Here is a 22,251-nt window from a genome sequence, read left to right on the forward strand (position 1 = left end):
GCGTCCCGCTTCGAGGCCTCTGGCTGCAGGGAGGCCGGCAGCCGCGCGGGTCCCGGGCTCCAGAGGAGTCGGCCTGCGCCACTGTGCGCCAGCGGAACGCCCGCGCGTCGCTCCGCGCCTTTGTGGGCATCGCTTCTCGGCCTTTTGGCTAAGATCAAGTGTAGTATCTGTTCTTATCAGTTTAATATCTGATACGTCCCCCATCGGGGGACCACATATTAAACGGATTTTTGGAACAGGGAGCTGGATCAGGAGCTTGCTCCGTCCTCTCCACGCATCGGCCCGGTATTGCAGCGCCTCCGGGAGCGGTGCACCACCTTCTCTCAGCGGTGAAAAGACAGACGTAGCGAGCGAAGCGGACTGGAGCTCCTTCTTCTCGGGTCTCGTCCCTCGTCCCTCGTCCATCTGTGTGTCTCTGTGTCCGTCTCTCTCTCGCCCTCTCCGTTCCCGTGCTCCCTCTGTGCGCTCTCCCGCGTCTCGACTCTCTGGGCAAGCAGGCCGGCCCCCTTTTCGGCTCCCGTGCGTTTTCCCTCCAAAAAACTTAGGTTTTTCAGCCTTTTCCCAGGGAGGCAGGCGTGGCTTGCTTGCTGGCTTGCTGGCTTGCTGGCTTGCTGGCTTGCTGGCTTGCTGGCTTGCTTGCTTGCTTGCTTGCTTGCTTGCGTGTGTCCGTCCCCGTCCCTGCAGGCGGGCCCCTTTCGACAGCTGGGCGTTTTCCCTCCCAAAAACTTAGTATATCCACCTTTTCTTTCTTTTTTTTTCGGCAGGCAGGCGTGTGTGTGTGCGTGCGCGCGTCCCCGTCCCTCCCTCCGGAGAGAGAGCTGCCCCTTGCCTCTGCCCGCAGGTGCTGGCGCTCGGCTTTCGCTCGCAGCCGGTTGGGCACAGCTGCTGCCGGTGGGAGGGGCCTAAGCTAAGGAGGCCGGGCGGCTGGCGCCCCCTGCGGCTGCGGTCGTTGTCGGGCCGTTGACAGAAGATCAAAGAGCAGGGCCCCCGCCCGGGACTGGCAGGAAGGCAGCCAGGCAGGCAAGAGAGAGGGGGAGCAGCGTCCCGCTTCGAGGCCTCTGGCTGCAGGGAGGCCGGCAGCCGCGCGGGTCCCGGGCTCCAGAGGAGTCGGCCTGCGCCACTGTGCGCCAGCGGAACGCCCGCGCGTCGCTCCGCGCCTTTGTGGGCATCGCTTCTCGGCCTTTTGGCTAAGATCAAGTGTAGTATCTGTTCTTATCAGTTTAATATCTGATACGTCCCCCATCGGGGGACCACATATTAAACGGATTTTTGGAACAGGGAGCTGGATCAGGAGCTTGCTCCGTCCTCTCCACGCATCGGCCCGGTATTGCAGCGCCTCCGGGAGCGGTGCACCACCTTCTCTCAGCGGTGAAAAGACAGACGTAGCGAGCGAAGCGGACTGGAGCTCCTTCTTCTCGGGTCTCGTCCCTCGTCCCTCGTCCATCTGTGTGTCTCTGTGTCCGTCTCTCTCTCGCCCTCTCCGTTCCCGTGCTCCCTCTGTGCGCTCTCCCGCGTCTCGACTCTCTGGGCAAGCAGGCCGGCCCCCTTTTCGGCTCCCGTGCGTTTTCCCTCCAAAAAACTTAGGTTTTTCAGCCTTTTCCCAGGGAGGCAGGCGTGGCTTGCTTGCTGGCTTGCTGGCTTGCTGGCTTGCTGGCTTGCTGGCTTGCTGGCTTGCTTGCTTGCTTGCTTGCTTGCTTGCGTGTGTCCGTCCCCGTCCCTGCAGGCGGGCCCCTTTCGACAGCTGGGCGTTTTCCCTCCCAAAAACTTAGTATATCCACCTTTTCTTTCTTTTTTTTTCGGCAGGCAGGCGTGTGTGTGTGCGTGCGCGCGTCCCCGTCCCTCCCTCCGGAGAGAGAGCTGCCCCTTGCCTCTGCCCGCAGGTGCTGGCGCTCGGCTTTCGCTCGCAGCCGGTTGGGCACAGCTGCTGCCGGTGGGAGGGGCCTAAGCTAAGGAGGCCGGGCGGCTGGCGCCCCCTGCGGCTGCGGTCGTTGTCGGGCCGTTGACAGAAGATCAAAGAGCAGGGCCCCCGCCCGGGACTGGCAGGAAGGCAGCCAGGCAGGCAAGAGAGAGGGGGAGCAGCGTCCCGCTTCGAGGCCTCTGGCTGCAGGGAGGCCGGCAGCCGCGCGGGTCCCGGGCTCCAGAGGAGTCGGCCTGCGCCACTGTGCGCCAGCGGAACGCCCGCGCGTCGCTCCGCGCCTTTGTGGGCATCGCTTCTCGGCCTTTTGGCTAAGATCAAGTGTAGTATCTGTTCTTATCAGTTTAATATCTGATACGTCCCCCATCGGGGGACCACATATTAAACGGATTTTTGGAACAGGGAGCTGGATCAGGAGCTTGCTCCGTCCTCTCCACGCATCGGCCCGGTATTGCAGCGCCTCCGGGAGCGGTGCACCACCTTCTCTCAGCGGTGAAAAGACAGACGTAGCGAGCGAAGAAGCGGACTGGAGCTCCTTCTTCTCGGGTCTCGTCCCTCGTCCCTCGTCCATCTGTGTGTCTCTGTGTCCGTCTCTCTCTCGCCCTCTCCGTTCCCGTGCTCCCTCTGTGCGCTCTCCCGCGTCTCGACTCTCTGGGCAAGCAGGCCGGCCCCCTTTTCGGCTCCCGTGCGTTTTCCCTCCAAAAAACTTAGGTTTTTCAGCCTTTTCCCAGGGAGGCAGGCGTGGCTTGCTTGCTGGCTTGCTGGCTTGCTGGCTTGCTGGCTTGCTGGCTTGCTGGCTTGCTTGCTTGCTTGCTTGCTTGCTTGCGTGTGTCCGTCCCCGTCCCTGCAGGCGGGCCCCTTTCGACAGCTGGGCGTTTTCCCTCCCAAAAACTTAGTATATCCACCTTTTCTTTCTTTTTTTTTCGGCAGGCAGGCGTGTGTGTGTGCGTGCGCGCGTCCCCGTCCCTCCCTCCGGAGAGAGAGCTGCCCCTTGCCTCTGCCCGCAGGTGCTGGCGCTCGGCTTTCGCTCGCAGCCGGTTGGGCACAGCTGCTGCCGGTGGGAGGGGCCTAAGCTAAGGAGGCCGGGCGGCTGGCGCCCCCTGCGGCTGCGGTCGTTGTCGGGCCGTTGACAGAAGATCAAAGAGCAGGGCCCCCGCCCGGGACTGGCAGGAAGGCAGCCAGGCAGGCAAGAGAGAGGGGGAGCAGCGTCCCGCTTCGAGGCCTCTGGCTGCAGGGAGGCCGGCAGCCGCGCGGGTCCCGGGCTCCAGAGGAGTCGGCCTGCGCCACTGTGCGCCAGCGGAACGCCCGCGCGTCGCTCCGCGCCTTTGTGGGCATCGCTTCTCGGCCTTTTGGCTAAGATCAAGTGTAGTATCTGTTCTTATCAGTTTAATATCTGATACGTCCCCCATCGGGGGACCACATATTAAACGGATTTTTGGAACAGGGAGCTGGATCAGGAGCTTGCTCCGTCCTCTCCACGCATCGGCCCGGTATTGCAGCGCCTCCGGGAGCGGTGCACCACCTTCTCTCAGCGGTGAAAAGACAGACGTAGCGAGCGAAGCGGACTGGAGCTCCTTCTTCTCGGGTCTCGTCCCTCGTCCCTCGTCCATCTGTGTGTCTCTGTGTCCGTCTCTCTCTCGCCCTCTCCGTTCCCGTGCTCCCTCTGTGCGCTCTCCCGCGTCTCGACTCTCTGGGCAAGCAGGCCGGCCCCCTTTTCGGCTCCCGTGCGTTTTCCCTCCAAAAAACTTAGGTTTTTCAGCCTTTTCCCAGGGAGGCAGGCGTGGCTTGCTTGCTGGCTTGCTGGCTTGCTGGCTTGCTGGCTTGCTGGCTTGCTGGCTGCTTGCTTGCTTGCTTGCTTGCTTGCGTGTGTCCGTCCCCGTCCCTGCAGGCGGGCCCCTTTCGACAGCTGGGCGTTTTCCCTCCCAAAAACTTAGTATATCCACCTTTTCTTTCTTTTTTTTTCGGCAGGCAGGCGTGTGTGTGTGCGTGCGCGCGTCCCCGTCCCTCCCTCCGGAGAGAGAGCTGCCCCTTGCCTCTGCCCGCAGGTGCTGGCGCTCGGCTTTCGCTCGCAGCCGGTTGGGCACAGCTGCTGCCGGTGGGAGGGGCCTAAGCTAAGGAGGCCGGGCGGCTGGCGCCCCCTGCGGCTGCGGTCGTTGTCGGGCCGTTGACAGAAGATCAAAGAGCAGGGCCCCCGCCCGGGACTGGCAGGAAGGCAGCCAGGCAGGCAAGAGAGAGGGGGAGCAGCGTCCCGCTTCGAGGCCTCTGGCTGCAGGGAGGCCGGCAGCCGCGCGGGTCCCGGGCTCCAGAGGAGTCGGCCTGCGCCACTGTGCGCCAGCGGAACGCCCGCGCGTCGCTCCGCGCCTTTGTGGGCATCGCTTCTCGGCCTTTTGGCTAAGATCAAGTGTAGTATCTGTTCTTATCAGTTTAATATCTGATACGTCCCCCATCGGGGGACCACATATTAAACGGATTTTTGGAACAGGGAGCTGGATCAGGAGCTTGCTCCGTCCTCTCCACGCATCGGCCCGGTATTGCAGCGCCTCCGGGAGCGGTGCACCACCTTCTCTCAGCGGTGAAAAGACAGACGTAGCGAGCGAAGCGGACTGGAGCTCCTTCTTCTCGGGTCTCGTCCCTCGTCCCTCGTCCATCTGTGTGTCTCTGTGTCCGTCTCTCTCTCGCCCTCTCCGTTCCCGTGCTCCCTCTGTGCGCTCTCCCGCGTCTCGACTCTCTGGGCAAGCAGGCCGGCCCCCTTTTCGGCTCCCGTGCGTTTTCCCTCCAAAAAACTTAGGTTTTTCAGCCTTTTCCCAGGGAGGCAGGCGTGGCTTGCTTGCTGGCTTGCTGGCTTGCTGGCTTGCTGGCTTGCTGGCTTGCTGGCTTGCTTGCTTGCTTGCTTGCTTGCTTGCGTGTGTCCGTCCCCGTCCCTGCAGGCGGGCCCCTTTCGACAGCTGGGCGTTTTCCCTCCCAAAAACTTAGTATATCCACCTTTTCTTTCTTTTTTTTTCGGCAGGCAGGCGTGTGTGTGTGCGTGCGCGCGTCCCCGTCCCTCCCTCCGGAGAGAGAGCTGCCCCTTGCCTCTGCCCGCAGGTGCTGGCGCTCGGCTTTCGCTCGCAGCCGGTTGGGCACAGCTGCTGCCGGTGGGAGGGGCCTAAGCTAAGGAGGCCGGGCGGCTGGCGCCCCCTGCGGCTGCGGTCGTTGTCGGGCCGTTGACAGAAGATCAAAGAGCAGGGCCCCCGCCCGGGACTGGCAGGAAGGCAGCCAGGCAGGCAAGAGAGAGGGGGAGCAGCGTCCCGCTTCGAGGCCTCTGGCTGCAGGGAGGCCGGCAGCCGCGCGGGTCCCGGGCTCCAGAGGAGTCGGCCTGCGCCACTGTGCGCCAGCGGAACGCCCGCGCGTCGCTCCGCGCCTTTGTGGGCATCGCTTCTCGGCCTTTTGGCTAAGATCAAGTGTAGTATCTGTTCTTATCAGTTTAATATCTGATACGTCCCCCATCGGGGGACCACATATTAAACGGATTTTTGGAACAGGGAGCTGGATCAGGAGCTTGCTCCGTCCTCTCCACGCATCGGCCCGGTATTGCAGCGCCTCCGGGAGCGGTGCACCACCTTCTCTCAGCGGTGAAAAGACAGACGTAGCGAGCGAAGCGGACTGGAGCTCCTTCTTCTCGGGTCTCGTCCCTCGTCCCTCGTCCATCTGTGTGTCTCTGTGTCCGTCTCTCTCTCGCCCTCTCCGTTCCCGTGCTCCCTCTGTGCGCTCTCCCGCGTCTCGACTCTCTGGGCAAGCAGGCCGGCCCCCTTTTCGGCTCCCGTGCGTTTTCCCTCCAAAAAACTTAGGTTTTTCAGCCTTTTCCCAGGGAGGCAGGCGTGGCTTGCTTGCTGGCTTGCTGGCTTGCTGGCTTGCTGGCTTGCTGGCTTGCTGGCTTGCTTGCTTGCTTGCTTGCTTGCTTGCGTGTGTCCGTCCCCGTCCCTGCAGGCGGGCCCCTTTCGACAGCTGGGCGTTTTCCCTCCCAAAAACTTAGTATATCCACCTTTTCTTTCTTTTTTTTTCGGCAGGCAGGCGTGTGTGTGTGCGTGCGCGCGTCCCCGTCCCTCCCTCCGGAGAGAGAGCTGCCCCTTGCCTCTGCCCGCAGGTGCTGGCGCTCGGCTTTCGCTCGCAGCCGGTTGGGCACAGCTGCTGCCGGTGGGAGGGGCCTAAGCTAAGGAGGCCGGGCGGCTGGCGCCCCCTGCGGCTGCGGTCGTTGTCGGGCCGTTGACAGAAGATCAAAGAGCAGGGCCCCCGCCCGGGACTGGCAGGAAGGCAGCCAGGCAGGCAAGAGAGAGGGGGAGCAGCGTCCCGCTTCGAGGCCTCTGGCTGCAGGGAGGCCGGCAGCCGCGCGGGTCCCGGGCTCCAGAGGAGTCGGCCTGCGCCACTGTGCGCCAGCGGAACGCCCGCGCGTCGCTCCGCGCCTTTGTGGGCATCGCTTCTCGGCCTTTTGGCTAAGATCAAGTGTAGTATCTGTTCTTATCAGTTTAATATCTGATACGTCCCCCATCGGGGGACCACATATTAAACGGATTTTTGGAACAGGGAGCTGGATCAGGAGCTTGCTCCGTCCTCTCCACGCATCGGCCCGGTATTGCAGCGCCTCCGGGAGCGGTGCACCACCTTCTCTCAGCGGTGAAAAGACAGACGTAGCGAGCGAAGCGGACTGGAGCTCCTTCTTCTCGGGTCTCGTCCCTCGTCCCTCGTCCATCTGTGTGTCTCTGTGTCCGTCTCTCTCTCGCCCTCTCCGTTCCCGTGCTCCCTCTGTGCGCTCTCCCGCGTCTCGACTCTCTGGGCAAGCAGGCCGGCCCCCTTTTCGGCTCCCGTGCGTTTTCCCTCCAAAAAACTTAGGTTTTTCAGCCTTTTCCCAGGGAGGCAGGCGTGGCTTGCTTGCTGGCTTGCTGGCTTGCTGGCTTGCTGGCTTGCTGGCTTGCTGGCTTGCTTGCTTGCTTGCTTGCTTGCTTGCGTGTGTCCGTCCCCGTCCCTGCAGGCGGGCCCCTTTCGACAGCTGGGCGTTTTCCCTCCCAAAAACTTAGTATATCCACCTTTTCTTTCTTTTTTTTTCGGCAGGCAGGCGTGTGTGTGTGCGTGCGCGCGTCCCCGTCCCTCCCTCCGGAGAGAGAGCTGCCCCTTGCCTCTGCCCGCAGGTGCTGGCGCTCGGCTTTCGCTCGCAGCCGGTTGGGCACAGCTGCTGCCGGTGGGAGGGGCCTAAGCTAAGGAGGCCGGGCGGCTGGCGCCCCCTGCGGCTGCGGTCGTTGTCGGGCCGTTGACAGAAGATCAAAGAGCAGGGCCCCCGCCCGGGACTGGCAGGAAGGCAGCCAGGCAGGCAAGAGAGAGGGGGAGCAGCGTCCCGCTTCGAGGCCTCTGGCTGCAGGGAGGCCGGCAGCCGCGCGGGTCCCGGGCTCCAGAGGAGTCGGCCTGCGCCACTGTGCGCCAGCGGAACGCCCGCGCGTCGCTCCGCGCCTTTGTGGGCATCGCTTCTCGGCCTTTTGGCTAAGATCAAGTGTAGTATCTGTTCTTATCAGTTTAATATCTGATACGTCCCCCATCGGGGGACCACATATTAAACGGATTTTTGGAACAGGGAGCTGGATCAGGAGCTTGCTCCGTCCTCTCCACGCATCGGCCCGGTATTGCAGCGCCTCCGGGAGCGGTGCACCACCTTCTCTCAGCGGTGAAAAGACAGACGTAGCGAGCGAAGCGGACTGGAGCTCCTTCTTCTCGGGTCTCGTCCCTCGTCCCTCGTCCATCTGTGTGTCTCTGTGTCCGTCTCTCTCTCGCCCTCTCCGTTCCCGTGCTCCCTCTGTGCGCTCTCCCGCGTCTCGACTCTCTGGGCAAGCAGGCCGGCCCCCTTTTCGGCTCCCGTGCGTTTTCCCTCCAAAAAACTTAGGTTTTTCAGCCTTTTCCCAGGGAGGCAGGCGTGGCTTGCTTGCTGGCTTGCTGGCTTGCTGGCTTGCTGGCTTGCTGGCTTGCTGGCTTGCTTGCTTGCTTGCTTGCTTGCTTGCGTGTGTCCGTCCCCGTCCCTGCAGGCGGGCCCCTTTCGACAGCTGGGCGTTTTCCCTCCCAAAAACTTAGTATATCCACCTTTTCTTTCTTTTTTTTTCGGCAGGCAGGCGTGTGTGTGTGCGTGCGCGCGTCCCCGTCCCTCCCTCCGGAGAGAGAGCTGCCCCTTGCCTCTGCCCGCAGGTGCTGGCGCTCGGCTTTCGCTCGCAGCCGGTTGGGCACAGCTGCTGCCGGTGGGAGGGGCCTAAGCTAAGGAGGCCGGGCGGCTGGCGCCCCCTGCGGCTGCGGTCGTTGTCGGGCCGTTGACAGAAGATCAAAGAGCAGGGCCCCCGCCCGGGACTGGCAGGAAGGCAGCCAGGCAGGCAAGAGAGAGGGGGAGCAGCGTCCCGCTTCGAGGCCTCTGGCTGCAGGGAGGCCGGCAGCCGCGCGGGTCCCGGGCTCCAGAGGAGTCGGCCTGCGCCACTGTGCGCCAGCGGAACGCCCGCGCGTCGCTCCGCGCCTTTGTGGGCATCGCTTCTCGGCCTTTTGGCTAAGATCAAGTGTAGTATCTGTTCTTATCAGTTTAATATCTGATACGTCCCCCATCGGGGGACCACATATTAAACGGATTTTTGGAACAGGGAGCTGGATCAGGAGCTTGCTCCGTCCTCTCCACGCATCGGCCCGGTATTGCAGCGCCTCCGGGAGCGGTGCACCACCTTCTCTCAGCGGTGAAAAGACAGACGTAGCGAGCGAAGCGGACTGGAGCTCCTTCTTCTCGGGTCTCGTCCCTCGTCCCTCGTCCATCTGTGTGTCTCTGTGTCCGTCTCTCTCTCGCCCTCTCCGTTCCCGTGCTCCCTCTGTGCGCTCTCCCGCGTCTCGACTCTCTGGGCAAGCAGGCCGGCCCCCTTTTCGGCTCCCGTGCGTTTTCCCTCCAAAAAACTTAGGTTTTTCAGCCTTTTCCCAGGGAGGCAGGCGTGGCTTGCTTGCTGGCTTGCTGGCTTGCTGGCTTGCTGGCTTGCTGGCTTGCGGCTTGCTTGCTTGCTTGCTTGCTTGCTTGCGTGTGTCCGTCCCCGTCCCTGCAGGCGGGCCCCTTTCGACAGCTGGGCGTTTTCCCTCCCAAAAACTTAGTATATCCACCTTTTCTTTCTTTTTTTTTCGGCAGGCAGGCGTGTGTGTGTGCGTGCGCGCGTCCCCGTCCCTCCCTCCGGAGAGAGAGCTGCCCCTTGCCTCTGCCCGCAGGTGCTGGCGCTCGGCTTTCGCTCGCAGCCGGTTGGGCACAGCTGCTGCCGGTGGGAGGGGCCTAAGCTAAGGAGGCCGGGCGGCTGGCGCCCCCTGCGGCTGCGGTCGTTGTCGGGCCGTTGACAGAAGATCAAAGAGCAGGGCCCCCGCCCGGGACTGGCAGGAAGGCAGCCAGGCAGGCAAGAGAGAGGGGGAGCAGCGTCCCGCTTCGAGGCCTCTGGCTGCAGGGAGGCCGGCAGCCGCGCGGGTCCCGGGCTCCAGAGGAGTCGGCCTGCGCCACTGTGCGCCAGCGGAACGCCCGCGCGTCGCTCCGCGCCTTTGTGGGCATCGCTTCTCGGCCTTTTGGCTAAGATCAAGTGTAGTATCTGTTCTTATCAGTTTAATATCTGATACGTCCCCCATCGGGGGACCACATATTAAACGGATTTTTGGAACAGGGAGCTGGATCAGGAGCTTGCTCCGTCCTCTCCACGCATCGGCCCGGTATTGCAGCGCCTCCGGGAGCGGTGCACCACCTTCTCTCAGCGGTGAAAAGACAGACGTAGCGAGCGAAGCGGACTGGAGCTCCTTCTTCTCGGGTCTCGTCCCTCGTCCCTCGTCCATCTGTGTGTCTCTGTGTCCGTCTCTCTCTCGCCCTCTCCGTTCCCGTGCTCCCTCTGTGCGCTCTCCCGCGTCTCGACTCTCTGGGCAAGCAGGCCGGCCCCCTTTTCGGCTCCCGTGCGTTTTCCCTCCAAAAAACTTAGGTTTTTCAGCCTTTTCCCAGGGAGGCAGGCGTGGCTTGCTTGCTGGCTTGCTGGCTTGCTGGCTTGCTGGCTTGCTGGCTTGCTGGCTTGCTTGCTTGCTTGCTTGCTTGCTTGCGTGTGTCCGTCCCCGTCCCTGCAGGCGGGCCCCTTTCGACAGCTGGGCGTTTTCCCTCCCAAAAACTTAGTATATCCACCTTTTCTTTCTTTTTTTTTCGGCAGGCAGGCGTGTGTGTGTGCGTGCGCGCGTCCCCGTCCCTCCCTCCGGAGAGAGAGCTGCCCCTTGCCTCTGCCCGCAGGTGCTGGCGCTCGGCTTTCGCTCGCAGCCGGTTGGGCACAGCTGCTGCCGGTGGGAGGGGCCTAAGCTAAGGAGGCCGGGCGGCTGGCGCCCCCTGCGGCTGCGGTCGTTGTCGGGCCGTTGACAGAAGATCAAAGAGCAGGGCCCCCGCCCGGGACTGGCAGGAAGGCAGCCAGGCAGGCAAGAGAGAGGGGGAGCAGCGTCCCGCTTCGAGGCCTCTGGCTGCAGGGAGGCCGGCAGCCGCGCGGGTCCCGGGCTCCAGAGGAGTCGGCCTGCGCCACTGTGCGCCAGCGGAACGCCCGCGCGTCGCTCCGCGCCTTTGTGGGCATCGCTTCTCGGCCTTTTGGCTAAGATCAAGTGTAGTATCTGTTCTTATCAGTTTAATATCTGATACGTCCCCCATCGGGGGACCACATATTAAACGGATTTTTGGAACAGGGAGCTGGATCAGGAGCTTGCTCCGTCCTCTCCACGCATCGGCCCGGTATTGCAGCGCCTCCGGGAGCGGTGCACCACCTTCTCTCAGCGGTGAAAAGACAGACGTAGCGAGCGAAGCGGACTGGAGCTCCTTCTTCTCGGGTCTCGTCCCTCGTCCCTCGTCCATCTGTGTGTCTCTGTGTCCGTCTCTCTCTCGCCCTCTCCGTTCCCGTGCTCCCTCTGTGCGCTCTCCCGCGTCTCGACTCTCTGGGCAAGCAGGCCGGCCCCCTTTTCGGCTCCCGTGCGTTTTCCCTCCAAAAAACTTAGGTTTTTCAGCCTTTTCCCAGGGAGGCAGGCGTGGCTTGCTTGCTGGCTTGCTGGCTTGCTGGCTTGCTGGCTTGCTGGCTTGCTGGCTTGCTTGCTTGCTTGCTTGCTTGCTTGCTGTGTGTCCGTCCCCGTCCCTGCAGGCGGGCCCCTTTCGACAGCTGGGCGTTTTCCCTCCCAAAAACTTAGTATATCCACCTTTTCTTTCTTTTTTTTTCGGCAGGCAGGCGTGTGTGTGTGCGTGCGCGCGTCCCCGTCCCTCCCTCCGGAGAGAGAGCTGCCCCTTGCCTCTGCCCGCAGGTGCTGGCGCTCGGCTTTCGCTCGCAGCCGGTTGGGCACAGCTGCTGCCGGTGGGAGGGGCCTAAGCTAAGGAGGCCGGGCGGCTGGCGCCCCCTGCGGCTGCGGTCGTTGTCGGGCCGTTGACAGAAGATCAAAGAGCAGGGCCCCCGCCCGGGACTGGCAGGAAGGCAGCCAGGCAGGCAAGAGAGAGGGGGAGCAGCGTCCCGCTTCGAGGCCTCTGGCTGCAGGGAGGCCGGCAGCCGCGCGGGTCCCGGGCTCCAGAGGAGTCGGCCTGCGCCACTGTGCGCCAGCGGAACGCCCGCGCGTCGCTCCGCGCCTTTGTGGGCATCGCTTCTCGGCCTTTTGGCTAAGATCAAGTGTAGTATCTGTTCTTATCAGTTTAATATCTGATACGTCCCCCATCGGGGGACCACATATTAAACGGATTTTTGGAACAGGGAGCTGGATCAGGAGCTTGCTCCGTCCTCTCCACGCATCGGCCCGGTATTGCAGCGCCTCCGGGAGCGGTGCACCACCTTCTCTCAGCGGTGAAAAGACAGACGTAGCGAGCGAAGCGGACTGGAGCTCCTTCTTCTCGGGTCTCGTCCCTCGTCCCTCGTCCATCTGTGTGTCTCTGTGTCCGTCTCTCTCTCGCCCTCTCCGTTCCCGTGCTCCCTCTGTGCGCTCTCCCGCGTCTCGACTCTCTGGGCAAGCAGGCCGGCCCCCTTTTCGGCTCCCGTGCGTTTTCCCTCCAAAAAACTTAGGTTTTTCAGCCTTTTCCCAGGGAGGCAGGCGTGGCTTGCTTGCTGGCTTGCTGGCTTGCTGGCTTGCTGGCTTGCTGGCTTGCTGGCTTGCTTGCTTGCTTGCTTGCTTGCTTGCGTGTGTCCGTCCCCGTCCCTGCAGGCGGGCCCCTTTCGACAGCTGGGCGTTTTCCCTCCCAAAAACTTAGTATATCCACCTTTTCTTTCTTTTTTTTTCGGCAGGCAGGCGTGTGTGTGTGCGTGCGCGCGTCCCCGTCCCTCCCTCCGGAGAGAGAGCTGCCCCTTGCCTCTGCCCGCAGGTGCTGGCGCTCGGCTTTCGCTCGCAGCCGGTTGGGCACAGCTGCTGCCGGTGGGAGGGGCCTAAGCTAAGGAGGCCGGGCGGCTGGCGCCCCCTGCGGCTGCGGTCGTTGTCGGGCCGTTGACAGAAGATCAAAGAGCAGGGCCCCCGCCCGGGACTGGCAGGAAGGCAGCCAGGCAGGCAAGAGAGAGGGGGAGCAGCGTCCCGCTTCGAGGCCTCTGGCTGCAGGGAGGCCGGCAGCCGCGCGGGTCCCGGGCTCCAGAGGAGTCGGCCTGCGCCACTGTGCGCCAGCGGAACGCCCGCGCGTCGCTCCGCGCCTTTGTGGGCATCGCTTCTCGGCCTTTTGGCTAAGATCAAGTGTAGTATCTGTTCTTATCAGTTTAATATCTGATACGTCCCCCATCGGGGGACCACATATTAAACGGATTTTTGGAACAGGGAGCTGGATCAGGAGCTTGCTCCGTCCTCTCCACGCATCGGCCCGGTATTGCAGCGCCTCCGGGAGCGGTGCACCACCTTCTCTCAGCGGTGAAAAGACAGACGTAGCGAGCGAAGCGGACTGGAGCTCCTTCTTCTCGGGTCTCGTCCCTCGTCCCTCGTCCATCTGTGTGTCTCTGTGTCCGTCTCTCTCTCGCCCTCTCCGTTCCCGTGCTCCCTCTGTGCGCTCTCCCGCGTCTCGACTCTCTGGGCAAGCAGGCCGGCCCCCTTTTCGGCTCCCGTGCGTTTTCCCTCCAAAAAACTTAGGTTTTTCAGCCTTTTCCCAGGGAGGCAGGCGTGGCTTGCTTGCTGGCTTGCTGGCTTGCTGGCTTGCTGGCTTGCTGGCTTGCTGGCTTGCTTGCTTGCTTGCTTGCTTGCTTGCGTGTGTCCGTCCCCGTCCCTGCAGGCGGGCCCCTTTCGACAGCTGGGCGTTTTCCCTCCCAAAAACTTAGTATATCCACCTTTTCTTTCTTTTTTTTTCGGCAGGCAGGCGTGTGTGTGTGCGTGCGCGCGTCCCCGTCCCTCCCTCCGGAGAGAGAGCTGCCCCTTGCCTCTGCCCGCAGGTGCTGGCGCTCGGCTTTCGCTCGCAGCCGGTTGGGCACAGCTGCTGCCGGTGGGAGGGGCCTAAGCTAAGGAGGCCGGGCGGCTGGCGCCCCCTGCGGCTGCGGTCGTTGTCGGGCCGTTGACAGAAGATCAAAGAGCAGGGCCCCCGCCCGGGACTGGCAGGAAGGCAGCCAGGCAGGCAAGAGAGAGGGGGAGCAGCGTCCCGCTTCGAGGCCTCTGGCTGCAGGGAGGCCGGCAGCCGCGCGGGTCCCGGGCTCCAGAGGAGTCGGCCTGCGCCACTGTGCGCCAGCGGAACGCCCGCGCGTCGCTCCGCGCCTTTGTGGGCATCGCTTCTCGGCCTTTTGGCTAAGATCAAGTGTAGTATCTGTTCTTATCAGTTTAATATCTGATACGTCCCCCATCGGGGGACCACATATTAAACGGATTTTTGGAACAGGGAGCTGGATCAGGAGCTTGCTCCGTCCTCTCCACGCATCGGCCCGGTATTGCAGCGCCTCCGGGAGCGGTGCACCACCTTCTCTCAGCGGTGAAAAGACAGACGTAGCGAGCGAAGCGGACTGGAGCTCCTTCTTCTCGGGTCTCGTCCCTCGTCCCTCGTCCATCTGTGTGTCTCTGTGTCCGTCTCTCTCTCGCCCTCTCCGTTCCCGTGCTCCCTCTGTGCGCTCTCCCGCGTCTCGACTCTCTGGGCAAGCAGGCCGGCCCCCTTTTCGGCTCCCGTGCGTTTTCCCTCCAAAAAACTTAGGTTTTTCAGCCTTTTCCCAGGGAGGCAGGCGTGGCTTGCTTGCTGGCTTGCTGGCTTGCTGGCTTGCTGGCTTGCTGGCTTGCTGGCTTGCTTGCTTGCTTGCTTGCTTGCTTGCGTGTGTCCGTCCCCGTCCCTGCAGGCGGGCCCCTTTCGACAGCTGGGCGTTTTCCCTCCCAAAAACTTAGTATATCCACCTTTTCTTTCTTTTTTTTTCGGCAGGCAGGCGTGTGTGTGTGCGTGCGCGCGTCCCCGTCCCTCCCTCCGGAGAGAGAGCTGCCCCTTGCCTCTGCCCGCAGGTGCTGGCGCTCGGCTTTCGCTCGCAGCCGGTTGGGCACAGCTGCTGCCGGTGGGAGGGGCCTAAGCTAAGGAGGCCGGGCGGCTGGCGCCCCCTGCGGCTGCGGTCGTTGTCGGGCCGTTGACAGAAGATCAAAGAGCAGGGCCCCCGCCCGGGACTGGCAGGAAGGCAGCCAGGCAGGCAAGAGAGAGGGGGAGCAGCGTCCCGCTTCGAGGCCTCTGGCTGCAGGGAGGCCGGCAGCCGCGCGGGTCCCGGGCTCCAGAGGAGTCGGCCTGCGCCACTGTGCGCCAGCGGAACGCCCGCGCGTCGCTCCGCGCCTTTGTGGGCATCGCTTCTCGGCCTTTTGGCTAAGATCAAGTGTAGTATCTGTTCTTATCAGTTTAATATCTGATACGTCCCCCATCGGGGGACCACATATTAAACGGATTTTTGGAACAGGGAGCTGGATCAGGAGCTTGCTCCGTCCTCTCCACGCATCGGCCCGGTATTGCAGCGCCTCCGGGAGCGGTGCACCACCTTCTCTCAGCGGTGAAAAGACAGACGTAGCGAGCGAAGCGGACTGGAGCTCCTTCTTCTCGGGTCTCGTCCCTCGTCCCTCGTCCATCTGTGTGTCTCTGTGTCCGTCTCTCTCTCGCCCTCTCCGTTCCCGTGCTCCCTCTGTGCGCTCTCCCGCGTCTCGACTCTCTGGGCAAGCAGGCCGGCCCCCTTTTCGGCTCCCGTGCGTTTTCCCTCCAAAAAACTTAGGTTTTTCAGCCTTTTCCCAGGGAGGCAGGCGTGGCTTGCTTGCTGGCTTGCTGGCTTGCTGGCTTGCTGGCTTGCTGGCTTGCTGGCTTGCTTGCTTGCTTGCTTGCTTGCTTGCGTGTGTCCGTCCCCGTCCCTGCAGGCGGGCCCCTTTCGACAGCTGGGCGTTTTCCCTCCCAAAAACTTAGTATATCCACCTTTTCTTTCTTTTTTTTTCGGCAGGCAGGCGTGTGTGTGTGCGTGCGCGCGTCCCCGTCCCTCCCTCCGGAGAGAGAGCTGCCCCTTGCCTCTGCCCGCAGGTGCTGGCGCTCGGCTTTCGCTCGCAGCCGGTTGGGCACAGCTGCTGCCGGTGGGAGGGGCCTAAGCTAAGGAGGCCGGGCGGCTGGCGCCCCCTGCGGCTGCGGTCGTTGTCGGGCCGTTGACAGAAGATCAAAGAGCAGGGCCCCCGCCCGGGACTGGCAGGAAGGCAGCCAGGCAGGCAAGAGAGAGGGGGAGCAGCGTCCCGCTTCGAGGCCTCTGGCTGCAGGGAGGCCGGCAGCCGCGCGGGTCCCGGGCTCCAGAGGAGTCGGCCTGCGCCACTGTGCGCCAGCGGAACGCCCGCGCGTCGCTCCGCGCCTTTGTGGGCATCGCTTCTCGGCCTTTTGGCTAAGATCAAGTGTAGTATCTGTTCTTATCAGTTTAATATCTGATACGTCCCCCATCGGGGGACCACATATTAAACGGATTTTTGGAACAGGGAGCTGGATCAGGAGCTTGCTCCGTCCTCTCCACGCATCGGCCCGGTATTGCAGCGCCTCCGGGAGCGGTGCACCACCTTCTCTCAGCGGTGAAAAGACAGACGTAGCGAGCGAAGCGGACTGGAGCTCCTTCTTCTCGGGTCTCGTCCCTCGTCCCTCGTCCATCTGTGTGTCTCTGTGTCCGTCTCTCTCTCGCCCTCTCCGTTCCCGTGCTCCCTCTGTGCGCTCTCCCGCGTCTCGACTCTCTGGGCAAGCAGGCCGGCCCCCTTTTCGGCTCCCGTGCGTTTTCCCTCCAAAAAACTTAGGTTTTTCAGCCTTTTCCCAGGGAGGCAGGCGTGGCTTGCTTGCTGGCTTGCTGGCTTGCTGGCTTGCTGGCTTGCTGGCTTGCTGGCTTGCTTGCTTGCTTGCTTGCTTGCTTGCGTGTGTCCGTCCCCGTCCCTGCAGGCGGGCCCCTTTCGACAGCTGGGCGTTTTCCCTCCCAAAAACTTAGTATATCCACCTTTTCTTTCTTTTTTTTTCGGCAGGCAGGCGTGTGTGTGTGCGTGCGCGCGTCCCCGTCCCTCCCTCCGGAGAGAGAGCTGCCCCTTGCCTCTGCCCGCAGGTGCTGGCGCTCGGCTTTCGCTCGCAGCCGGTTGGGCACAGCTGCTGCCGGTGGGAGGGGCCTAAGCTAAGGAGGCCGGGCGGCTGGCGCCCCCTGCGGCTGCGGTCGTTGTCGGGCCGTTGACAGAAGATCAAAGAGCAGGGCCCCCGCCCGGGACTGGCAGGAAGGCAGCCAGGCAGGCAAGAGAGAGGGGGAGCAGCGTCCCGCTTCGAGGCCTCTGGCTGCAGGGAGGCCGGCAGCCGCGCGGGTCCCGGGCTCCAGAGGAGTCGGCCTGCGCCACTGTGCGCCAGCGGAACGCCCGCGCGTCGCTCCGCGCCTTTGTGGGCATCGCTTCTCGGCCTTTTGGCTAAGATCAAGTGTAGTATCTGTTCTTATCAGTTTAATATCTGATACGTCCCCCATCGGGGGACCACATATTAAACGGATTTTTGGAACAGGGAGCTGGATCAGGAGCTTGCTCCGTCCTCTCCACGCATCGGCCCGGTATTGCAGCGCCTCCGGGAGCGGTGCACCACCTTCTCTCAGCGGTGAAAAGACAGACGTAGCGAGCGAAGCGGACTGGAGCTCCTTCTTCTCGGGTCTCGTCCCTCGTCCCTCGTCCATCTGTGTGTCTCTGTGTCCGTCTCTCTCTCGCCCTCTCCGTTCCCGTGCTCCCTCTGTGCGCTCTCCCGCGTCTCGACTCTCTGGGCAAGCAGGCCGGCCCCCTTTTCGGCTCCCGTGCGTTTTCCCTCCAAAAAACTTAGGTTTTTCAGCCTTTTCCCAGGGAGGCAGGCGTGGCTTGCTTGCTGGCTTGCTGGCTTGCTGGCTTGCTGGCTTGCTGGCTTGCTGTGCTTGCTTGCTTGCTTGCTTGCTTGCGTGTGTCCGTCCCCGTCCCTGCAGGCGGGCCCCTTTCGACAGCTGGGCGTTTTCCCTCCCAAAAACTTAGTATATCCACCTTTTCTTTCTTTTTTTTTCGGCAGGCAGGCGTGTGTGTGTGCGTGCGCGCGTCCCCGTCCCTCCCTCCGGAGAGAGAGCTGCCCCTTGCCTCTGCCCGCAGGTGCTGGCGCTCGGCTTTCGCTCGCAGCCGGTTGGGCACAGCTGCTGCCGGTGGGAGGGGCCTAAGCTAAGGAGGCCGGGCGGCTGGCGCCCCCTGCGGCTGCGGTCGTTGTCGGGCCGTTGACAGAAGATCAAAGAGCAGGGCCCCCGCCCGGGACTGGCAGGAAGGCAGCCAGGCAGGCAAGAGAGAGGGGGAGCAGCGTCCCGCTTCGAGGCCTCTGGCTGCAGGGAGGCCGGCAGCCGCGCGGGTCCCGGGCTCCAGAGGAGTCGGCCTGCGCCACTGTGCGCCAGCGGAACGCCCGCGCGTCGCTCCGCGCCTTTGTGGGCATCGCTTCTCGGCCTTTTGGCTAAGATCAAGTGTAGTATCTGTTCTTATCAGTTTAATATCTGATACGTCCCCCATCGGGGGACCACATATTAAACGGATTTTTGGAACAGGGAGCTGGATCAGGAGCTTGCTCCGTCCTCTCCACGCATCGGCCCGGTATTGCAGCGCCTCCGGGAGCGGTGCACCACCTTCTCTCAGCGGTGAAAAGACAGACGTAGCGAGCGAAGCGGACTGGAGCTCCTTCTTCTCGGGTCTCGTCCCTCGTCCCTCGTCCATCTGTGTGTCTCTGTGTCCGTCTCTCTCTCGCCCTCTCCGTTCCCGTGCTCCCTCTGTGCGCTCTCCCGCGTCTCGACTCTCTGGGCAAGCAGGCCGGCCCCCTTTTCGGCTCCCGTGCGTTTTCCCTCCAAAAAACTTAGGTTTTTCAGCCTTTTCCCAGGGAGGCAGGCGTGGCTTGCTTGCTGGCTTGCTGGCTTGCTGGCTTGCTGGCTTGCTGGCTTGCTGGCTTGCTTGCTTGCTTGCTTGCTTGCTTGCTGTGTGTCCGTCCCCGTCCCTGCAGGCGGGCCCCTTTCGACAGCTGGGCGTTTTCCCTCCCAAAAACTTAGTATATCCACCTTTTCTTTCTTTTTTTTTCGGCAGGCAGGCGTGTGTGTGTGCGTGCGCGCGTCCCCGTCCCTCCCTCCGGAGAGAGAGCTGCCCCTTGCCTCTGCCCGCAGGTGCTGGCGCTCGGCTTTCGCTCGCAGCCGGTTGGGCACAGCTGCTGCCGGTGGGAGGGGCCTAAGCTAAGGAGGCCGGGCGGCTGGCGCCCCCTGCGGCTGCGGTCGTTGTCGGGCCGTTGACAGAAGATCAAAGAGCAGGGCCCCCGCCCGGGACTGGCAGGAAGGCAGCCAGGCAGGCAAGAGAGAGGGGGAGCAGCGTCCCGCTTCGAGGCCTCTGGCTGCAGGGAGGCCGGCAGCCGCGCGGGTCCCGGGCTCCAGAGGAGTCGGCCTGCGCCACTGTGCGCCAGCGGAACGCCCGCGCGTCGCTCCGCGCCTTTGTGGGCATCGCTTCTCGGCCTTTTGGCTAAGATCAAGTGTAGTATCTGTTCTTATCAGTTTAATATCTGATACGTCCCCCATCGGGGGACCACATATTAAACGGATTTTTGGAACAGGGAGCTGGATCAGGAGCTTGCTCCGTCCTCTCCACGCATCGGCCCGGTATTGCAGCGCCTCCGGGAGCGGTGCACCACCTTCTCTCAGCGGTGAAAAGACAGACGTAGCGAGCGAAGCGGACTGGAGCTCCTTCTTCTCGGGTCTCGTCCCTCGTCCCTCGTCCATCTGTGTGTCTCTGTGTCCGTCTCTCTCTCGCCCTCTCCGTTCCCGTGCTCCCTCTGTGCGCTCTCCCGCGTCTCGACTCTCTGGGCAAGCAGGCCGGCCCCCTTTTCGGCTCCCGTGCGTTTTCCCTCCAAAAAACTTAGGTTTTTCAGCCTTTTCCCAGGGAGGCAGGCGTGGCTTGCTTGCTGGCTTGCTGGCTTGCTGGCTTGCTGGCTTGCTGGCTTGCTGGCTTGCTTGCTTGCTTGCTTGCTTGCTTGCGTGTGTCCGTCCCCGTCCCTGCAGGCGGGCCCCTTTCGACAGCTGGGCGTTTTCCCTCCCAAAAACTTAGTATATCCACCTTTTCTTTCTTTTTTTTTCGGCAGGCAGGCGTGTGTGTGTGCGTGCGCGCGTCCCCGTCCCTCCCTCCGGAGAGAGAGCTGCCCCTTGCCTCTGCCCGCAGGTGCTGGCGCTCGGCTTTCGCTCGCAGCCGGTTGGGCACAGCTGCTGCCGGTGGGAGGGGCCTAAGCTAAGGAGGCCGGGCGGCTGGCGCCCCCTGCGGCTGCGGTCGTTGTCGGGCCGTTGACAGAAGATCAAAGAGCAGGGCCCCCGCCCGGGACTGGCAGGAAGGCAGCCAGGCAGGCAAGAGAGAGGGGGAGCAGCGTCCCGCTTCGAGGCCTCTGGCTGCAGGGAGGCCGGCAGCCGCGCGGGTCCCGGGCTCCAGAGGAGTCGGCCTGCGCCACTGTGCGCCAGCGGAACGCCCGCGCGTCGCTCCGCGCCTTTGTGGGCATCGCTTCTCGGCCTTTTGGCTAAGATCAAGTGTAGTATCTGTTCTTATCAGTTTAATATCTGATACGTCCCCCATCGGGGGACCACATATTAAACGGATTTTTGGAACAGGGAGCTGGATCAGGAGCTTGCTCCGTCCTCTCCACGCATCGGCCCGGTATTGCAGCGCCTCCGGGAGCGGTGCACCACCTTCTCTCAGCGGTGAAAAGACAGACGTAGCGAGCGAAGCGGACTGGAGCTCCTTCTTCTCGGGTCTCGTCCCTCGTCCCTCGTCCATCTGTGTGTCTCTGTGTCCGTCTCTCTCTCGCCCTCTCCGTTCCCGTGCTCCCTCTGTGCGCTCTCCCGCGTCTCGACTCTCTGGGCAAGCAGGCCGGCCCCCTTTTCGGCTCCCGTGCGTTTTCCCTCCAAAAAACTTAGGTTTTTCAGCCTTTTCCCAGGGAGGCAGGCGTGGCTTGCTTGCTGGCTTGCTGGCTTGCTGGCTTGCTGGCTTGCTGGCTTGCTGGCTTGCTTGCTTGCTTGCTTGCTTGCTTGCGTGTGTCCGTCCCCGTCCCTGCAGGCGGGCCCCTTTCGACAGCTGGGCGTTTTCCCTCCCAAAAACTTAGTATATCCACCTTTTCTTTCTTTTTTTTTCGGCAGGCAGGCGTGTGTGTGTGCGTGCGCGCGTCCCCGTCCCTCCCTCCGGAGAGAGAGCTGCCCCTTGCCTCTGCCCGCAGGTGCTGGCGCTCGGCTTTCGCTCGCAGCCGGTTGGGCACAGCTGCTGCCGGTGGGAGGGGCCTAAGCTAAGGAGGCCGGGCGGCTGGCGCCCCCTGCGGCTGCGGTCGTTGTCGGGCCGTTGACAGAAGATCAAAGAGCAGGGCCCCCGCCCGGGACTGGCAGGAAGGCAGCCAGGCAGGCAAGAGAGAGGGGGAGCAGCGTCCCGCTTCGAGGCCTCTGGCTGCAGGGAGGCCGGCAGCCGCGCGGGTCCCGGGCTCCAGAGGAGTCGGCCTGCGCCACTGTGCGCCAGCGGAACGCCCGCGCGTCGCTCCGCGCCTTTGTGGGCATCGCTTCTCGGCCTTTTGGCTAAGATCAAGTGTAGTATCTGTTCTTATCAGTTTAATATCTGATACGTCCCCCATCGGGGGACCACATATTAAACGGATTTTTGGAACAGGGAGCTGGATCAGGAGCTTGCTCCGTCCTCTCCACGCATCGGCCCGGTATTGCAGCGCCTCCGGGAGCGGTGCACCACCTTCTCTCAGCGGTGAAAAGACAGACGTAGCGAGCGAAGCGGACTGGAGCTCCTTCTTCTCGGGTCTCGTCCCTCGTCCCTCGTCCATCTGTGTGTCTCTGTGTCCGTCTCTCTCTCGCCCTCTCCGTTCCCGTGCTCCCTCTGTGCGCTCTCCCGCGTCTCGACTCTCTGGGCAAGCAGGCCGGCCCCCTTTTCGGCTCCCGTGCGTTTTCCCTCCAAAAAACTTAGGTTTTTCAGCCTTTTCCCAGGGAGGCAGGCGTGGCTTGCTTGCTGGCTTGCTGGCTTGCTGGCTTGCTGGCTTGCTGGCTTGCTGGCTTGCTTGCTTGCTTGCTTGCTTGCTTGCGTGTGTCCGTCCCCGTCCCTGCAGGCGGGCCCCTTTCGACAGCTGGGCGTTTTCCCTCCCAAAAACTTAGTATATCCACCTTTTCTTTCTTTTTTTTTCGGCAGGCAGGCGTGTGTGTGTGCGTGCGCGCGTCCCCGTCCCTCCCTCCGGAGAGAGAGCTGCCCCTTGCCTCTGCCCGCAGGTGCTGGCGCTCGGCTTTCGCTCGCAGCCGGTTGGGCACAGCTGCTGCCGGTGGGAGGGGCCTAAGCTAAGGAGGCCGGGCGGCTGGCGCCCCCTGCGGCTGCGGTCGTTGTCGGGCCGTTGACAGAAGATCAAAGAGCAGGGCCCCCGCCCGGGACTGGCAGGAAGGCAGCCAGGCAGGCAAGAGAGAGGGGGAGCAGCGTCCCGCTTCGAGGCCTCTGGCTGCAGGGAGGCCGGCAGCCGCGCGGGTCCCGGGCTCCAGAGGAGTCGGCCTGCGCCACTGTGCGCCAGCGGAACGCCCGCGCGTCGCTCCGCGCCTTTGTGGGCATCGCTTCTCGGCCTTTTGGCTAAGATCAAGTGTAGTATCTGTTCTTATCAGTTTAATATCTGATACGTCCCCCATCGGGGGACCACATATTAAACGGATTTTTGGAACAGGGAGCTGGATCAGGAGCTTGCTCCGTCCTCTCCACGCATCGGCCCGGTATTGCAGCGCCTCCGGGAGCGGTGCACCACCTTCTCTCAGCGGTGAAAAGACAGACGTAGCGAGCGAAGCGGACTGGAGCTCCTTCTTCTCGGGTCTCGTCCCTCGTCCCTCGTCCATCTGTGTGTCTCTGTGTCCGTCTCTCTC

General features: G+C 63.1%; 22 non-coding genes across 22 annotated transcripts; all 22 read left to right on the top strand.

The window, feature by feature from the left end:
- Window positions 1-128: 128 nt before the first annotated feature.
- LOC138225690 (U2 spliceosomal RNA) lies at window positions 129-319 on the top strand. Its single transcript, XR_011184162.1, has one exon. It is a non-coding gene; the product is annotated as a U2 spliceosomal RNA (small nuclear RNA).
- Window positions 320-1,167: 848 nt separating this feature from the next.
- LOC138225691 (U2 spliceosomal RNA) lies at window positions 1,168-1,358 on the top strand. Its single transcript, XR_011184163.1, has one exon. It is a non-coding gene; the product is annotated as a U2 spliceosomal RNA (small nuclear RNA).
- An 848-nt stretch (window positions 1,359-2,206) lies between these two features.
- Window positions 2,207-2,397, top strand: LOC138225692 (U2 spliceosomal RNA). Its single transcript, XR_011184164.1, has one exon. It is a non-coding gene; the product is annotated as a U2 spliceosomal RNA (small nuclear RNA).
- An 851-nt stretch (window positions 2,398-3,248) lies between these two features.
- On the top strand, window positions 3,249-3,439 carry LOC138225693 (U2 spliceosomal RNA). Its single transcript, XR_011184165.1, has one exon. It is a non-coding gene; the product is annotated as a U2 spliceosomal RNA (small nuclear RNA).
- An 847-nt stretch (window positions 3,440-4,286) lies between these two features.
- Window positions 4,287-4,477, top strand: LOC138225694 (U2 spliceosomal RNA). Its single transcript, XR_011184166.1, has one exon. It is a non-coding gene; the product is annotated as a U2 spliceosomal RNA (small nuclear RNA).
- An 848-nt stretch (window positions 4,478-5,325) lies between these two features.
- On the top strand, window positions 5,326-5,516 carry LOC138225695 (U2 spliceosomal RNA). Its single transcript, XR_011184167.1, has one exon. It is a non-coding gene; the product is annotated as a U2 spliceosomal RNA (small nuclear RNA).
- An 848-nt stretch (window positions 5,517-6,364) lies between these two features.
- Window positions 6,365-6,555, top strand: LOC138225696 (U2 spliceosomal RNA). Its single transcript, XR_011184168.1, has one exon. It is a non-coding gene; the product is annotated as a U2 spliceosomal RNA (small nuclear RNA).
- Window positions 6,556-7,403: 848 nt separating this feature from the next.
- On the top strand, window positions 7,404-7,594 carry LOC138225697 (U2 spliceosomal RNA). The gene has a single exon (XR_011184169.1). It is a non-coding gene; the product is annotated as a U2 spliceosomal RNA (small nuclear RNA).
- Window positions 7,595-8,442: 848 nt separating this feature from the next.
- Window positions 8,443-8,633, top strand: LOC138225698 (U2 spliceosomal RNA). Its single transcript, XR_011184170.1, has one exon. It is a non-coding gene; the product is annotated as a U2 spliceosomal RNA (small nuclear RNA).
- An 847-nt stretch (window positions 8,634-9,480) lies between these two features.
- Window positions 9,481-9,671, top strand: LOC138225699 (U2 spliceosomal RNA). Its single transcript, XR_011184171.1, has one exon. It is a non-coding gene; the product is annotated as a U2 spliceosomal RNA (small nuclear RNA).
- An 848-nt stretch (window positions 9,672-10,519) lies between these two features.
- Window positions 10,520-10,710, top strand: LOC138225700 (U2 spliceosomal RNA). Its single transcript, XR_011184172.1, has one exon. It is a non-coding gene; the product is annotated as a U2 spliceosomal RNA (small nuclear RNA).
- An 849-nt stretch (window positions 10,711-11,559) lies between these two features.
- Window positions 11,560-11,750, top strand: LOC138225701 (U2 spliceosomal RNA). Its single transcript, XR_011184173.1, has one exon. It is a non-coding gene; the product is annotated as a U2 spliceosomal RNA (small nuclear RNA).
- An 848-nt stretch (window positions 11,751-12,598) lies between these two features.
- On the top strand, window positions 12,599-12,789 carry LOC138225702 (U2 spliceosomal RNA). Its single transcript, XR_011184174.1, has one exon. It is a non-coding gene; the product is annotated as a U2 spliceosomal RNA (small nuclear RNA).
- Window positions 12,790-13,637: 848 nt separating this feature from the next.
- Window positions 13,638-13,828, top strand: LOC138225703 (U2 spliceosomal RNA). The gene has a single exon (XR_011184175.1). It is a non-coding gene; the product is annotated as a U2 spliceosomal RNA (small nuclear RNA).
- An 848-nt stretch (window positions 13,829-14,676) lies between these two features.
- On the top strand, window positions 14,677-14,867 carry LOC138225704 (U2 spliceosomal RNA). Its single transcript, XR_011184176.1, has one exon. It is a non-coding gene; the product is annotated as a U2 spliceosomal RNA (small nuclear RNA).
- An 848-nt stretch (window positions 14,868-15,715) lies between these two features.
- On the top strand, window positions 15,716-15,906 carry LOC138225705 (U2 spliceosomal RNA). The gene has a single exon (XR_011184177.1). It is a non-coding gene; the product is annotated as a U2 spliceosomal RNA (small nuclear RNA).
- Window positions 15,907-16,754: 848 nt separating this feature from the next.
- On the top strand, window positions 16,755-16,945 carry LOC138225706 (U2 spliceosomal RNA). The gene has a single exon (XR_011184178.1). It is a non-coding gene; the product is annotated as a U2 spliceosomal RNA (small nuclear RNA).
- Window positions 16,946-17,790: 845 nt separating this feature from the next.
- On the top strand, window positions 17,791-17,981 carry LOC138225707 (U2 spliceosomal RNA). Its single transcript, XR_011184179.1, has one exon. It is a non-coding gene; the product is annotated as a U2 spliceosomal RNA (small nuclear RNA).
- Window positions 17,982-18,830: 849 nt separating this feature from the next.
- Window positions 18,831-19,021, top strand: LOC138225709 (U2 spliceosomal RNA). Its single transcript, XR_011184181.1, has one exon. It is a non-coding gene; the product is annotated as a U2 spliceosomal RNA (small nuclear RNA).
- Window positions 19,022-19,869: 848 nt separating this feature from the next.
- LOC138225710 (U2 spliceosomal RNA) lies at window positions 19,870-20,060 on the top strand. Its single transcript, XR_011184182.1, has one exon. It is a non-coding gene; the product is annotated as a U2 spliceosomal RNA (small nuclear RNA).
- An 848-nt stretch (window positions 20,061-20,908) lies between these two features.
- On the top strand, window positions 20,909-21,099 carry LOC138225711 (U2 spliceosomal RNA). Its single transcript, XR_011184183.1, has one exon. It is a non-coding gene; the product is annotated as a U2 spliceosomal RNA (small nuclear RNA).
- An 848-nt stretch (window positions 21,100-21,947) lies between these two features.
- Window positions 21,948-22,138, top strand: LOC138225712 (U2 spliceosomal RNA). Its single transcript, XR_011184184.1, has one exon. It is a non-coding gene; the product is annotated as a U2 spliceosomal RNA (small nuclear RNA).
- The last annotated feature ends 113 nt before the right edge of the window (window positions 22,139-22,251 follow it).

The sequence above is a fragment of the Lepisosteus oculatus genome, unplaced genomic scaffold, assembly GCF_040954835.1.
Source record: "Lepisosteus oculatus isolate fLepOcu1 unplaced genomic scaffold, fLepOcu1.hap2 HAP2_SCAFFOLD_101, whole genome shotgun sequence".
NCBI classification, from domain to species: Eukaryota; Metazoa; Chordata; class Actinopteri; order Semionotiformes; family Lepisosteidae; genus Lepisosteus; species Lepisosteus oculatus.